The sequence below is a fragment of the Pristis pectinata genome, chromosome 26 (assembly GCF_009764475.1).
Source record: "Pristis pectinata isolate sPriPec2 chromosome 26, sPriPec2.1.pri, whole genome shotgun sequence".
Lineage (NCBI taxonomy): Eukaryota > Metazoa > Chordata > Chondrichthyes > Rhinopristiformes > Pristidae > Pristis > Pristis pectinata.
The window spans coordinates 11936275-11953303 of NC_067430.1; the positions used below are offsets into that span (position 1 = coordinate 11936275).

The window sequence follows — 17029 nt, forward strand, 5'->3', positions numbered from 1 at the left end:
CACTGTGCAACTTGCATGTTTCAGCCTTGTGTAATATCCATGAAGACTTGGGGGTTTGGACGGAGTTACGATCGTGCAGGGGAGAAGCTCAATTATCTTGGAGGAACACTTCTAGTATTCTAAGCCTCCCAAAAATAACTTAGAACATCTTTTCAGATGGTGGCAGTAAGTCTGGCTAAAGTTTACAAGCCCTAGCACTGACTGGTTCTGCTATAATTAGGCTTCCATGCACACCAAAAGATGCTGTATTGAAAAACAAGAGGTCTACCAGCTGAAAGCAGCCTTTATTTTAGCCATCCACCATTAGACTCCAATAATTAAATGGCAGGCATTGAAGCTTAAGCATAAATACAGGGGACATCCATCAACCTCTGAGCTGGGTACCTTAGGGCTGCTGACCCCATGTATCATGGCATGAATTACTGGGACTGAAATTGGTCTTGGGTGACACTAAAGGAGCAATGGCAACTAAGCAGTCTGTCTTCCACTGAATGGAAAATTAGGAGGGTAGGAGGTAATGTATTCTGTTGGTTTATTTCTACTCAGTTCATGATCAGTTTCATATCTACTGTCTGTAAGAAAAACTGCAGGACAATGAAGAAAAATAATATTCTTGTGATGGATTGGGATAGGATGGAAAACAAAATTGTTTCCTAAATACTGGACTTGCTGGTATCACAGGTTGCATGAGGTCACCAGTTCATAGGAACATGGAATGGTGAGCAGGAGCTCACTATCACAGTTCTCCACCACTGCCTACTGACTCCTACCCGACCACTGGGCTATGATGCTGACAGAACTTGTAGGAAAATTTCAGAGAGATTTTGTCAAAGGCTCACACACACCACCAAGCACCCCCACCCGCCCCTCCCACATATCTTATTATGGCTTGTTTGGATAGCGTAATAGACAGAAGCTATTCCCGTGTGCAGACAGTTCCAGGAAAAAGGGACACAGATTTAAAATGTTGGGCAAAATATGCAAAAGAATTGTGAGGAAGGTTAATAGGATCTGGGATTCACTGCCTCTAAGGGTAGTGGACACAAAATCAATCAGTGCCTTCAAAAGGGAACTGGATGGACATTTGAGTGAGAATAGTTTCCCAAGACTACGGGGAAAGAGCAGGGGATTGGCACCAGCTAGATTGTTCTGATAGGCGCCCATGCAGAAATGGCTTCCTGCTGTTATAAAACAATTGCATGATATTTAGCTGGTTTTTGATGTATGAAGCAGTAAATTTGATCCAGTTATGCCTGCCCTTGATCTATTCATTCATCTGTGGCTCTAGCCCCAACCCATCCACCGTCACCAAGGCTCAACCATATTACAACATGCATATTATTCTCCGCCTGAGTCATCATAGAACAGAGCTCCACCAGGCAGATCCAGGCCTATCAGATTTCATTTGCAGATTATTGGACAATGGAGGACATACAGTTAAACCCATTGTCCTACATGGTAGAAGTTGCAGGTGTGGAAGGTGCATCCTGTCAAAAGTAGCCCCTGCAGCCGGTGTGGAGAAAGTAGAGGGTAATACAGGTGGCTGGATTATCAGTTAAGTTGACTGCTTTTCCCAGATGGTGTCAAGCTTCTTGAAAACAATGGCTGCTGCACCTATTTAGGCTAGCAGAGACCATTCCTTTCCATACTTGTGCATGGTAGGTGATGGAGAGGATTCGGGGAGTAAAGAAGTCAGCTGCTCCCTGCGGGATACCCAAATTCTGACCTGTTCTTCTAGCCAAGCCAATTATGTGGTTGATCCTTTAAGTCTTTGATCAATGTTGAATCTCCTGGCAAGGATCATAGCACTCTCCTAATTCCATTTTTAGAAAGGACTAATTGGAAAGCAAATAGAAAAGCTAGCCATGGCTGATACAGTACCTCCCAAGCCCAGGGGTACTAAAGCTAGTAGTGATGCTCCAACTATCTTCTCAATTCAGATAAACTAACAGGAGCCAATTGTAGATCACTTCTGAGGAAACTCCCACTGTGAAAGTATTAGAATGAGTTGGAAAGATCTTCAAACAGTGAACGGTCTTTTGCCATTCAAGGAAAGAAAATGAATGAAGAAAAGAAAATATCAAAATACTCACAAGCGCTGCCTGTGCAGAGTTAAATCCCATGCTTCTATCATTCCCTTCCCTGCTGACTTGCACTAACTCCCTGTCCACTAGAAGGAATTTAAAATATTCATCCCCATTGTCAAATCCCACCATAGTTCCACTCCCCTTGCCTTTGCAATCTTCTCCAGCCTTTCTCTCCTTCCCATTGGGCCCCTAATGCCAGACTCAGTTCACATTGCATTTCTTTTCTTATGGAGCAGAGCTTTAAACTGCCTTGGCATGTTACCTCTTCTAAAGTCTTCTCAGAACTCATATCTTATCAGGTTTTCAATCACTTTGCCTAATCCTCTCAGAGTGTTGGGCACAGAGTCCTTTTCTCCTCTGTCAAGGGTGGCAGGACATTTTCCTACAATAAAGGTGCTGTTTAACCGCATGTTATTCTTGTTGAAGCAGCATGATTTAATCAGGAGAGAAACAGCCTCAGGAATGTTAGCTCCTGCAGCCACAATAACAGTCTCACTGACAGCCCATTCATCCAGTCTGAATACACTTACAACAGAATAATTTGGATGTTTTTTTGACCAGAAATAAGATTGTGGGTTTATGTATAAAGTAGGACAGGAATGATGGAATACCTTACGGTATGCTGAAGGACACGTAATTCAGGTCATGTCTGTATTATCTGAGCATCATTTGACTCCTGAGAAATTTTCCAAACCAAATCATCTGAAATTTAAATCTATTAAGAAGGTAATGTTTCTGGATATGATCTATTGTACGGAATGCACTCAATGAGCTAAATGGTTAATTGTTGTCCAGGGAATTTCACTTCCAGCTCCATGCAGAGTGATGCTAGAAATGATTCCCTTTTCTCCCTGTGTTCCCTCTCGCTTTCCTCACAAGTTACCTCTCCAAAGTGTTGCTATATCCCCAAACTATGCCTACCTCTGATAATCAAAAAGAAAAACTGCAGATGCTGGAAATCTAAACTAAAGACAGAAAATGCTGAAAATACTCAGCAGGTTACATAGCACTTGTGGAAAGAGAAACTTAGTTAGTGTGTCAGATCGAAGACCCTTCGTCAGAACTGGGAAAGTGAGGAAACAAGTTAATGTTGAAGCGAGGTTGAGGGAGGGATGGATAGGACAAAGGAATGGGGTGAGGCCCGAGTTGTCGTGGTGACCTCAGCCAAGGCTTCAGCCTCAGCAACTACATTCCTCTCTTATTGAATTCTGAGCCCGGTATGGCATTGAACTCTTCTTCCACCCCTCTGTTTCTGTTCCCATTTCTTTGGCCAGGAATCTTCATCCCAGACTGTTGACCCTTTCTTCCATCTCCAGAATTGCTGTTCACCCTGAACAATCTATCAGGTCTGGAACTCTTATCTTCTCTAGATTTATTTGTCACAAACTACCAACACAATATTGACTGTCTCAATTCTTCAATTCCCTTCACTGTCCCCTTTTAAACTTGCAGCACTCTGTTCACTAAAGGTCAAATAGCTTCATTAGCATCTTATCACCATGGCAACCCTGGCCTCACCCAATCAGAGATCTTCCTTTTATTCAATCCACCCTTCCCCCACCCAATCATAACTAACTCTCTTGACTTTCTTGCCCAGCTCTGACAGATGTCTTCAACCTGAAACATTAATTCTGTTGCCCTCCCTATAAATGCTACCTGCCCTGCTGAGCAGTTCCATCATTTTCTGTCTTTATTTCTGTGCCTGTCTCTTCTTGTCTGAGTATTGTCAGCACCAATATAGCCCTGTCAAATACCTGAATGATATTTTCCGTGGCTGTGACCAGGGTGAATTATTCTTCCTTAACCTCTATCATCCTTGGGATGGTTGACCCAGCCTTCCTCCTCTAGTGCCTCACTTTATATCTAACTCAGATGAGACTCCCTTGCTGAGTTCCATCCTTAGCTTCATGACAATGGCAGCAGTATCTCCCATGTCTATTCCTTTCCTGAGCATCTGCTGTCCTCTTTATCACATTTACGTTATGTTTCTGGTCATATCATCTGCAGAGATGAGGTCAGTCTCCATATGGTCACTGTTGAAATCCAATTCTATCTTCCCTCTACCTCAATTGACTCTGTTACCAGCTCTGCATTGTGAAACTAGTTGTCAGACAGGAGTCCTGGACAAGCTACTATCACCTACAGCTAATGATGAGAGAAAAACTATTGTCCTCCATCCCCACAATAAAATCTGCATGCCAGCAATAGATTTCATCTCTGTCCCAGTCACTGTCTCAACCAAGAGAGACACAAGAGACTACAGATGCTGGAATCTGGAGCAACAAACAATCTGCTGGAGAAACTCAGCAGGTCGAGCAGCATCTGTAGGAGGAAAGAAATTGTTGATGTTTTAGGTCGAAGCCTTGCATCAGGACTCATCTTTATAAAACCCTGTCCATATAATTCCTTTCCTCCCACAGATGCTGCTCGACCTGCTGAGTCCTCCAGCAATTTGTTTGCTATCGTCTCAACCAAACTGTTTACAACCTTGGTGTTCCACACAACCCTGAGCTGAACAACTGATGTGTATCCTCTCTGACTCACTGACTACATCCTTACATTACTGAACTCTTCTCCCCCAGTGCATACAAACTCGACCCATCTGTTGATGAAGTCCTCTTTCCTACTGCCACTACTGTGATAAAGAGAATTGTTTAATGGCCTCTTGGTCAGCTTCTTGTTTAACTTTCACAAAGGGAACAATGTCATCTGGACTAATGATCTGGGAAAATGAGTTGAAATCCAAGGATATCGACTGCAGGTTTGCACATCAGTAAATTGAAAAGCTGTCAGTAATGGTAACCATGTAACTACAAGGTCATTATTGCCCTGTCGGGAATGAATTTTGCTGTCCTCACCTGGTCTCACTGAAATGTTATTCAAGACCCATAGTATAGTGCTGATTCTTAACTGCCTCTGAAATGGTCTGGCAAAGCACTCAGTTGTGTCAAATAGCCTCACTGTGCATCAAGCCCCATTTAACCATGTACTCATCGACTTAACTTGACTCCTGGTTCCCAATGTCTGAAATTTAACATTGTTTTTGTCCCCATTGAATAATTCATTGTTTCATCCCTTGCTATTTCTGTAATCTTCTCCAGTATGACAATTACCACCCCCTCTCAACACTCCATGCTTAGTTCTACAAATATGTCCAAGGCTTTTATATGGATGTTTGACCTGGTACAATAGGGTGGATCATGCTCTAACTGCTGGTACTGTGGCCAAACTAACCTTTGGTGGTCACATAGCTCCAAGTGACCTTGAGGCTTCCGTTCCATGACAATCCCATGAATGGCCACCAAGCCTCTGGTGAGTTGTTCTGATACCCAACATTGGTCTGACAGCTTATGCTGTTAGAAGCTGGTTTTACTGATCTTAAATGTCTCTGATAACAAAAGCTTAGCTAAACTTACCTTTGTTTTTAAATTCGGGACAGTGACCCCCATTTAAAGGAATGTGGTTGCGTGAGCTGAGGGGCCAGATGGGGAGTGTAACTGGCCCCTCAGGTCAAAACATTATGCCAGACCTCTGGGCTCAATGGTAAGTCCTGGGACAGAGCAAGAAGCCAAATGTGCCTATCAGCCAGGCTTCAGTGTGATCTAGCCCAATGTGGCGCAGTCTGGATATCTTTTGCATTTAGCTGGAATTTTGTGAAGGAAAATGGTGGGGCCTTGTCACATCCTCAGGACATACTGTTGGTACTAATGAATACATTTGGAGGTGGTCCTGGTTGTTATAGAAGTAGCTGCAGCAATTTGGACCCCACAGAAAATCCCAAAAGCAGCAGATGGACAACCAGATAATCTCCCTTTAATGGTTGAGGAGGAAGTGTTGGCTTGGACATCAGGAGAGTGCTTTTCTTTTCTTTGAAGTCCACCATTGCTTCTCATACTTCCAACTGGATATGCAGATGAAGCCTCAGCCTAACAACTCATCCAAAAGGCACCAACACATCCAACCAAGTAGTATTCCAGTTGAATGCCAGCCTGGATTGGAGGCTTAAATCAAGAGCCTGGCTTTAATTCACACTTTTCTGAAAAGCCAAATTGCCATCTCCAAGCCAAGCAGATAATCATAATCTTCTTTTGAAAGTTATTTTTGGGAAATGGACAAAGCTGATATCTATTATCATTCCTTGAGAAGACGATGTGGTCTTTCTTCTTCAACCTCTGCTGTCCATGTGATAAAGGTGCTTCCACACTGGTGTAGGTCGGGAACTTCCAGATGATGATCCAGCAATAATGGGCATCTGCCACACATATCTGAGTTGAGATGGTGTATGATTTGGAGGTGAAAATACTGCCATGCACCTGCTGCTGTAGTTAGTAGAGATGTGCCTGAAGAAGTCTTGTTTTGGGAGATGCTGACAAAAATGGCTTGGCAAAATTATAGTGCATCTTACAGAATGCACACACTATGTCTAGGGTTGATCCTGAAGGTGGTTTGAACATTTAATCTAAATAATCTGTTCCTCTTCTGCCTCAGGATCCCCATTGCCTGTGTGGATACACTGTGCAGTAATTACCAAAACATTATAAATGAGGGGCTATTTTAGCTGTCATAGCAATAATGAAAGCCTTCTCTTAATTCCATGGAGACTACTTTTTTGATAGAGAACGTTGCCATCAGCGATGAATGCTAGGATATCTCAGCCTCCATTAGAACCTCTAAAACTCCTCAAAGAAACCATCCATAAATCCTTTGGGTTGTTTTGCTGTGATTAGAAAACAGGATATATGAAAGAAAGAGAGAGAAATAAGGGGAAAAAGAAAGCAAGAAAAGCAAAAGTAAAAAAAGAAGCCTTATACAGATATGGTAAGATGGAGTAGGATGGAACAAGGTTCCCGTGAAGCATAAATATTGAAAAAGCAACAATTTAACTAAATGGACCATTTCTGCATTGTTAAATCTATGAAATGCTACCTAGGAATATGTTAAAGTTCTCTGGCCATCCCCTGCTGTCTATCTAGTGTCTACCAATTATGAAAGCTGGCTGTGAATAGGCCCATTAACCTCCACACTTACAAGCGTTCACTCTACAGGAGTCAGCCTTGCTTGGTTGCTAACCCTCTTAACCGTGATACCAAGGCTCACAGCCTGCTCGAGGTCATGTGAGCATATAATCTAAAAAGATATCCCAGTATTGAGGGAATGCTGAATTATTGAAAATGCCATCCTTTGCTGTTGCATCATCCATTTGGTTCAGAGTTCTGACAGTATCCAAAGGAGAACATTATTCTGGTTAGATCTAGTATAGAAAAATGAGATGCGATCTCATTGAAACTTACAAAATTCCATCAAGGGTCAATAGTCTGGATGCAGGAAGAATATTTCTCCTGGCTAAGGAGATTAGTACCAGGGGGCACAGTCTCAGAATAAGGGGTAGGCCATTTACGATCGAGCTGAGGAGAATTATTTGCACTCTGAGACTGGTGAAGCTTTGGAATTTCCTGCCCCAGAGGGCTGTGGAGGCTCAGTCATTGAGTTAATTCAAAGTAGAGCTCAATAGATTTCTGAATACTAAGGGAATTGAGTAATATGGGGATGGTGCAGGAAAGTAGAATTGAAGTTGAAGAGCAGGCCTGATTTGGATGAATGGAGGAACAGACTTGAAGGGCCAACTCCTGGCTCCATTTCTTAAGGTAATATTCATCTTAGGCTTTTCTGAGTGCATAACATGTTTTGTCAGGAAACCTACCTTTTGTCATTCAGACACACTATGGCACTGGAGGCAGCAGTACTGGGGGCAGGAGCATGAAGTTTAGCATTTAAAGTGTAAGTTAATAAACACAATTAGATCCTGGGTTTTCCAGAGTTTTCAGACTGAAAGCCAAAGCATGCAGGGACTTTCTTTATATATGCAAATCAAATCCATTGACATCATCAGACTCATCTCCAATTTTAACACGGGGCAGAATTTCCTGTTTCTTTCTGACCTTCTATTATTGAAAGGCTTCAAGTTCTGAATTCCAATACCTAACAGATGAACCCTTAGGATTCAAACCAACTAAACCCATGCAAATCTTGAAACACCCTTCCCCCTCCTATCCACACCCATCAGTCCAACTCTCTTGCAAAGATTGACCCTAAGTTGGTCAATCTTTCCTTGTAACTCAGTGTTGGGATGAGAATTAGTTGGTAGACTCCTCTGGAATGATTCCTGTAATTCTGCATCTACCTGCAACTTGGAAAATAAAACAAGGACTGTGTTCCACAGACTGGGATTCAAGCCTAGTACAGAGCCAAGCTCTCGACTCCTCAGAGCATTCTGTCAGACCTCCCTTATATTTATTCCAATCATGTTGCTGTATATATTCAGCACTGTCCTGGTACCTACACTCTGCTTGTCAACAGAAATTTACATGTTCTGATATCATTCTTTTCTGAATGCTTCCACTTTAAATTTTTCATAAAGCTAATGACTTAATGGCCAATGCATTTAAACTATAGAGGATTTTGGACCCGCATAATTATCGGCTGCCAAAATAAGAGTCTACAAATGATCTAGGTATGTAATTAGCATTCTGCAAGGCAGAGACACAGTCACTGTCATCGTGACACTATGTTAGTGTGTCCTGGCTGGTGTTTGTCGTATTGACTCTGATTTGATATTTTCTTGTCTATGGACCATCAACCCTTTCAGAGTCATATTCCTGAATTATAATGAATAAGCCATTCATTGTGAAAATACAGAGTCAAGTGAGGCAGGAAACACACAGAAGAAAATAATCTTCCATCCAGCGTCTCTCCCCCTTACATAATCACTCTCATTCTGTCTTTCTTCGGCCATTTCTATCCCTATTCCTATGTCTCTTGCATCCTTTGTAATCATATTTCTGTCACTCTCCATCCTGCACTGTCTATTTCTGTTTCTCACGTAACTCTCTGTCTCTCTCACTGTTCCTTATTTCTTCGCATCTGTGCATATTTCTCAGTCTGACTCACAACATGCTATTTCTCTCAAGGTGTGTCTTTCAATCCCTGGGGAGCATGTTGTTCTGTCTTACTCATTGTCATTATATCCCATTACTAATGTGCCGTTGTCACTCATTATCTTTCTATGTGTTTCTCTGTTTGTTTATTTGTGTCTCTCTGCATCCTGCTTTTTCCATCTTTCAATCTATTTTCTTCATTTTTTTCCTGTATTTCCTTTGTTGTTCTCCATCTCTCACTGTATTTTTTTAATTCATTTTTTGAGAGCCAGGTGTCTCCGTCAAGACCATTATTAACAATCCTAAGTTGCCCTTGAGAAGAGAGTGGTAAACCACCATGTCGAACGGCTGCAGCCCTTCTGGTGAAGGTACCTTCATGACGTTGTTGGGCAGGGAAAGAACAACAATATATTTCCAAGTCACAACGATGTGCGACTAGGCGGGGAAAATGGAGGTAGTGATGTTCCAATGTGCTTGATGCCCCTGTCCATCTTAGTCATACAATATAATAAGTGATATATTCACTGATTTGAGAGTCAATATTTGGTGTTCTTTTCCATCTTCCTATTGCTCTATTCAGCTCTTTGCTTCTCTCCATCTCTCTCTTTCTATTTGTGTTTCTCTAATTTGTTCCTTGTGTTATCTTTACCACCTCCTGTGTTGTGTGACTGTCTGTCTGTAGCTGTCGTCTCACAACCTCTAATGCTGTTTATCCCTCCCACTCACCCTCTCCATCTCTCTCTCTCTCTCTCTCTCTCTCTCTCTCTCTCTCTCTGTAATGACTCTTATAGTGTCCTGATATGTACCCCTTTCAGATTCCCACTCTTCGGTATCTGCCCAATTTATATGAGTAAGAAGATCCATTACGCCTTTCAGGCTGTTGAAGCTTTTCCCAGTAATCTGGGAGAACAGTCTGGGGAAATCAAAGAAAATAGCTATGTAATGACCTTCTATGTTGAGCCATGGAACCAGATGAGATAGCGAGCTCAGCCCAGACACCATGGCTTATGCAGTCACCACTGCAGAGCACCACTCCATCTGAATTCAGTATTAAAACCCATAACCTTAAACATAGCATACTGGCAAGTGCCTCATGTCAGCAGTGCTGTAAGCGGGTAAGTAGGCGTAAATAATCCAAGTAAGCTCGATCACTCACATTTTCCCCTGCAGTGCTCCCCAGGAATTATAAACATCACTTGCACTTTACACTTCTGAAACTTATCCTGGTAAAGCAGCAGGATAAATTAATTACCAGCCAATAGATATATGTCACATTTTGCATGTTTAAGCAGCCCATATCACAGCTCTCTGGGGAGTGAGCAGATCAATGGATTTCCTGGTGTGAAAGTGGCATAGTTATACATAGAAATTGGAGCTAATAATAGAAAGAGGCCATGGAATGCAACCAGTAGGTGTCAGGATTTACTCTCCAAAGCGGTGTGTAAACCTCTCTACGATCATTTGCAGCTGAATTTGTCCCACATCAGCTGGTCCCAACAAACACTAGGAAAAAAGAGACTTCAGTTGACCATCATCTCTTCCTCCCTCTCCTGTACCCGTGTGGATCCTTTGAAGGTGGGATTGCAACAGGCTGGTGATGTCCTAACTTAATGGACAGCCTCCTCAAGTCCAGATGAGGAAAATAGCAAAAGGCACTGACTGTGAAATTGGTATGTGTAGCACTGTTTGGCGCTCCACTGTTGACGTCATTGCATTGTCACGTGACAATCATGAGAGCAGCTCTTTAGTGCTGCTTGAGATACCCTGCAAATTAGATAGCATCTTCGCATGTGCATGCTGAAAGTGATGACGGCAATCCTTACGCAATATTGATTTGACACAAGCCCAAAATAACTGGGCTGTGATGATCCGACTATTGCACTGTGCTGACCACACAGAGGAAATGTGCCCCCGGTAGACCCTGTACCACTCCACTAATTAAAGCCTTCATCAGGCTTGTAATGTTCCTAGGTTTTGAGACATCATTGAAGGCCATTCACTGAAGCTCAGACAATCCTGTCTGATATTGGATTCAAGGGATTTCTTTTCCTGACATAATTGGGTGCCTGGTGGCTGTCCTGCAGGATCTCCAGCATGAGAGCAGGGAGGGGAAGAGGGCCTGTAGGCAACATCAGAAGAGGCAGGGAGAGAAAGGCTCTGAACAGTAGACTTTAAGCTCCAAGGTTATTTAGGAAACACTGGTTCTATGTGCACCTATCAGGAGTGATTACTAAGAAGACTAGGATCCTTCACTGAGATCTTCCACCCATGCACATTCAGATTTGTGTCTGGACTCCTATAGCTGAGGAAGTAATGGTCACAGTGGAGAAACAAAGGACTGCAGGTGCTGGAATCTAGAAGAAAAACACTATGATGCTGCTGGAGGAACTCAGCAGAACTTCTTCAGACCTGAAGAAGGGTCCTGACCCAAAATGTTGACCGCCTGCTTTTCTCCACGGATGCTGCCTGGCCTGCTGAGGTCCTCCAGCATCATAGTGTTTTTCATCTATTCCAGCATCCACAGTCCTTTGTCTCTCCTTTATTTAGAAGATCATGATGGTTAATACAATGTATCCAGACAGCCTATGCTATTCCTCCATTATGAGGCAGTTGGCTATGCTGCCATCTTGATGGCACAATGACAGATCAACTGTTGGGCATAAGAGGCATCCAAGGCTGCGTCTGAAAGTTTTGGTGCTCAGTCTCTGCCCTGATACGTTGTGCTTTCCCAAAACTTTGAAGTGTGTTGCAGGTTGGTGAGGAGTGTGCATAGCTTCAGTCAGTTTGGGTCTGTGCTAGCCACACATGAAGCACCAGGTGGAGATGTATGCAGTAAACAGTGCATTTGGCATCAGACAGTTGCTGCAATTTTGATAATGAGGTGGGAGCACTGGTGTATCAGGCAAATGGGCATGGTTTAATCCTATGCTACTATTCCCTTTCTCCCCTGCGGTGCCTTTGGTAAAGAAAACAATAGTGGGAGACCATCTACGCATATTGTACTTGGATATCCCCAGATATGTTTTGCTAAAGGCCCTGGGTAAAAGTGCAGCATGTTTTCAGCACAGCATCATCCAAGTGCTGTTACAGAGAATGTGGACTCCTGAGATACTAGAGCAAATGTGGCGGCTTTAAATAAGTAATATTAAATTAAATAAATAAAACATCAGGCAGGGTAGGTGATGTATTGCACCTGCAGTATGTGGGAGTAGTGTGAAACTACCAGGATCTATGCTGACTACATCTGTAGAGAAACATTTCCAGCATGAAGAAGTTCAGTTCAGCATTGACGTGCCAGAGTTTGAGATTTAGATACTGATATATAAGGGAAAGGTAAAATTATCTGGATAGTTAGTATCACACCTCTTGTATTAAAGCAGTGCAGAACTGGTCAGTCAAAAAGAACAAATGGATGTGACTACAAGTAAGGAATTGGATGGAGATCCACTGCAGGAACCTCCTCCCTTGCACTTGCCCCATAGATTTGAGATTCTTGCAGATGTGGATAAGAGCAGAGACTGAAGAATGGATGAGCCGTGGTACAGCAGCCAATCAAGTTGGAGAAATGAAAAAGAAGGTAGTGGTAATAGGAGACCGTATAACTAATGTGTTGTTCTCTGCACCCATGAAAATCAGTCCCAAAGACCCAGTGTTTGGGTTAAGCACGTCTCCTTGAATATGGAGAGAAACGTGGGTTAGGAAGGGAAAAGTCCAGTTGTCATGATCATGTAGGAACCTATGACACAGATAAGATTTCTTTATTAGTCACATGTAAATTGAAACACACAGTGAAACGCATCTTTGCATAGAATGTTCTAGCGGCAGCCCACAAGTGTCGACACGCTTCTGGCGCCAACATAGCATGCCCACAACTCCTAACCCACACGTCTTTGGAATGTGGGAGGAAACAGGAGGAGACCCATGCAGACACGGGGAGCACATACAAACTCCTTACAGACAGCAGCCGGAATTGAACCTGGGTCACTGGCGCTGTAATAGTGTTACGCTAACCACGACACTACCGTGCCTGCCCTCAGGCAAAGGAGCATAGGGCAAAGGAGGAGTTTCTGCTTTTTTTAATCATCACTTTCAGGATCTGGATATCACTGGCAAGGCCAGCATTTACAGCCCATCACTGTCTGCCCTTGGGATGTGGTGGTGAGCAGTGTTCTTGAACCTCTACAGCCCTTCTCGGGAAGGTACTCCCCTGATGCTGTTGGACAGGGAGTTTCAGCATCCAAAAGCAGAAACACAAAAATATAGTAAGCTCTGGATTGCTACCAGAACCATGTGGCTCAAAGATTGGTTTGGGGAAGGTGGGTGTTTATTCATTGGGCACCGGGGAAAGAGGGAGCAGTTCCATTTGCCTCCCTTAAATCAGGCTGGAATGGTGTCCTAGCAAATCAAATAACTGGATAAGGCTTTAAACTCAAGGAGGGTGGAAGCAGGATTGGTGATAGTGAGAGAAAAGTTAGAAAGTTTAAGAGAAAGGACAAAGCAATATTACACGGTAGTCAGTGTAACACAGTCTGCCAGGAAGGGATAATGCATACAAACACAAGGGTATACCTCCAGTTCGAGTCAGGCAGGTAAACGGGCAGAAAGACAACATTGAAAGCTCTTTTTCTGAATGTACACAACATTTGTAACAAGATAGGTGAACTAACAGCACAGACAGAAATGCATAGCTCTGATGTAGCTTCTAAGACACCATGGTTCAATACTCCAGGATAATTAACTTAAAAGAGATAGGATAAGCGAAAAAGGGAGCAGGGTAGCCTGATGTTAAAGAATAGGATAAAGACTAGTGAGGAAACATCTTAGTTTGGTAAATCACAAAGTAGGTACCGTCTGGGAGGAGCTAAGAAACAGTGTGGAGGAGATAACATGGGTTGAGGATGTATGTGGCAATGTAGAGAACTGTATAAGTCAAGAACTTAGAGGTGCATGTAACAAGTCAAGTCAAATCTAGTTTATTGTCATAGTGGAGTGAAATAAAAAGGGGGACTTTTACCTACATACATTCATTTCCCAATATCAGTGTTGATAATAATTATGAAATGATTGGTAACACTCCTGCTACTGAAAGGGAAAGTTATAAGTTAAAATAAAAACAGAAAATGCTGGAAAAAAATCAACAGGTTAGGCAGCATCTGTGGAAAGTGGAACATTTAATGTTTCAGATCTGGGAGCCTTCATCAGAACTAGAAAGAAGCAAATAAGTTAGTCTAGCCAGTAGCAGAGGAGGTAGAGGATGACCATGGGTGGAGCAAAAAGAGTTTCTCAAATGTGGTAAAATACCATGGTAGTTAAAGGATGGTTTTGTTTCTCTCTTTCTCACTTCTGATGAAGGGTTCCAGAACTGAAATGTTAACTATGTCTCTTTCCACAGACGCTGCCTGACTTGCCAACTTTATCCAGCATTTTCTACTTTTATTTCAGATTTTCAGTGTCTGCAGTTTATTTTTATTTTCAGTTATAAATTAAAGCCTTGATGCAGAATCTAATCCCATAATCTGGGATAAAACTTCAGAAGAGCATGGAGCACCTGTTGCACTTCTGGAGGACTTTGAACTGCCTTCTTAAATGCATATAAATATCCCATGGTGCTAGTTGAAGTGAAGCAGGGGTCTTGGCCATTATTCCCTCCTCAATCATTGCGACAAAAACACTTTCTTTTTCTGGGACTCTACTGCATGCAAATTGCTATGTTAGTTTGTCTGATAATGAATGTGCCTCAAATTATTTGTGAAGCACTCTAGGGTGTCCCAAGGATACAACATACATCTAGAAGTTTTTCCTTTATGTTTTAGAAGTTATTATGCCCACAGAGCAAGCGGATGAGAAGCAACATTCATTGTATGCAGAAAATAATTCATTATGCGCAGCACCTTAGGACATTTTGATAAGATGTTAAGCCAACATATAAATACGAGGATTTTTCTTTTCAGAAATTTGCCACATATTGTAGAAGTCTTTCATTAGATAGTAACAGTAAAGAACCAAATTCTTGAGAAGCCAAGTTTTTCTGCAGGCAGTCTCAAAGGAGAATAGGCATCTCAAACAGTTAACCTGTGTGGCTCAACTCATTTGGAAATAAAGGAGTATTCAACAATATAAAAGTGACAGAGTGACATCATTGATTACATTTGCCCTTTGAAATCTTCTCTGAATTGTTTCACCTCCTCTACTGAAATCTCTAATGCATACAGTTCCACAGGCCCCAAGCAACTTCTGATACTTCTTCACACACATTCTTCGTATGTAAGTAAGACATAAGGGTCACTGGACTTTTTAGCCATAAGGAATCCAATCCAACTTAGTCAAACTGCCAGCAGGAAATCTGTTCCCCTGTACAAGCCCAGGGTGCAGTGATCCTTACTGGTAGAGATTAGGACATGCAAATTTAATTTTAAAATCTCAGTACTGAATCACACTTTTCAACAGGTTAGCACAATGGTAGCACAAAGGGTAGCATAGTGAGACATCAGTTAAAATGTCCATGTGAGTACTTCCCAGCAGTCATGACATCATATCTCCTTTCAGAGCAGTTGTCAAGTACAAAGCTTCCTGTGACCATACACTGACATGCCAGCTTCCTCAGCAGATGGCCTGTTGCCATTGGTTGGTTGTTAATTGCTTCCCTCACCCCTCCATTTTGTGATGAACCTGGCAGAAAAGTGCCTCCTCTGTCTGTATTTTCTTTCCAACTCAACTCCATCAATGACTGTCTTTCTGCCTGTAACACTGCCCTGGTGTATATATCCCACATAGTGCTTGTTTCCTTGCTTTTGATGGATGCTAGAGTGCAAGTGTATTGGTTGTGGGACTGTGGGCACAAGGTGCCAGAGTCAAACTGAGGTAGCGGCTCACCCTAATTCTGACATTGCCATTAGTATTTTGTGTCCCATTCATACTTAAAGAGTCATAGAGACATACAACATAGAAACAGACCCTTCAGCCCACTGAGTTTGCACCGACCACAAACCTCTGATTTACACAAATCCTACATTAATTCTTTTCTTTATTCATCCCACATTCCCATCAACTGCCCCCCCCCCCCATATTCTACTACTCACCCACACATCAAGGGCAATTTATGGTAGCTATTTAACCTACTAATCCCACACGTCTTTGGGATGTGGGAGAAAACTAGAGCACCCAGAGGAAATCGATGTGGTCACAGGAAGATCATGCAAACTCCACACAGACAACATGTGAGGTCAGGATTGAACCTGGGTCTCTGGCGCTGTGAGGAAGCGGCTCTATCAGCTGCGCCATTGTGCCACTCACTTTTGCAGGACTTTATCAGTGATCTCAGGAAGCTACCCAAATAGTGTCCAACATTTGTCTCTGACAGGAGCTGCCGAAGAATAAAATCAAGATGGAAACCCACTGCGAAAAGCAGCAATTTATCTTTACCAGAACCAGTACCAGGCCACTCACAATGTAGCTTCTGCTAACACATAATGTCCTGGAAAATGCAGCATAGAAACAGCCATTCGGCTCATCAGTCCTTGAGAATGCCTGTGCCCCACTCAAATCTCATCCAATCCACTTCACCTCACCCCACCGTTGGAGCCTTCTATTCCTTTAACTGTCATAACCTCTCCTTAACTGCACTTATCTGAAGCAATTCTGTGTAAATTTGTCAGTGGGGGTAATTAAATTAACAAATAGATGCAAAATATAAATAGAACATTCGGAATCTCCATTGATGTGGCTAGAGCCAGATTCAGGCAACATCTGTCAGAATTTTTTTAATCAGGATGCATGGTGAAGTGACACTCAGCAACAATCTGCAGTTTTGTTTCTCAGGTAACAGCAACAGACTTGCAGCTCCATTGGGCCAAGACTCAGAGCTGTGCGGTTTATCGCAAGGTCCCTGACTCATTTGCCATCCATCTGTCCTTTGCCTGCTGGAAGACTGGATGTGCTTTTGTGCCTCCAGGCTTCTGTCCCTAATTTGTCCAGTCTGTGGGATATTCACTGAGCTGGGGTTCTGAG

At 42.7% G+C, this 17029-nt stretch overlaps 1 protein-coding gene across 1 annotated transcript in view; it reads left to right on the forward strand.

The window, feature by feature from the left end:
• Positions 1 to 17029, forward strand: part of igsf21a (immunoglobin superfamily, member 21a) — a 265795-nt gene that overhangs the window by 184477 nt on the left and 64289 nt on the right. The window lies entirely within an intron of this gene.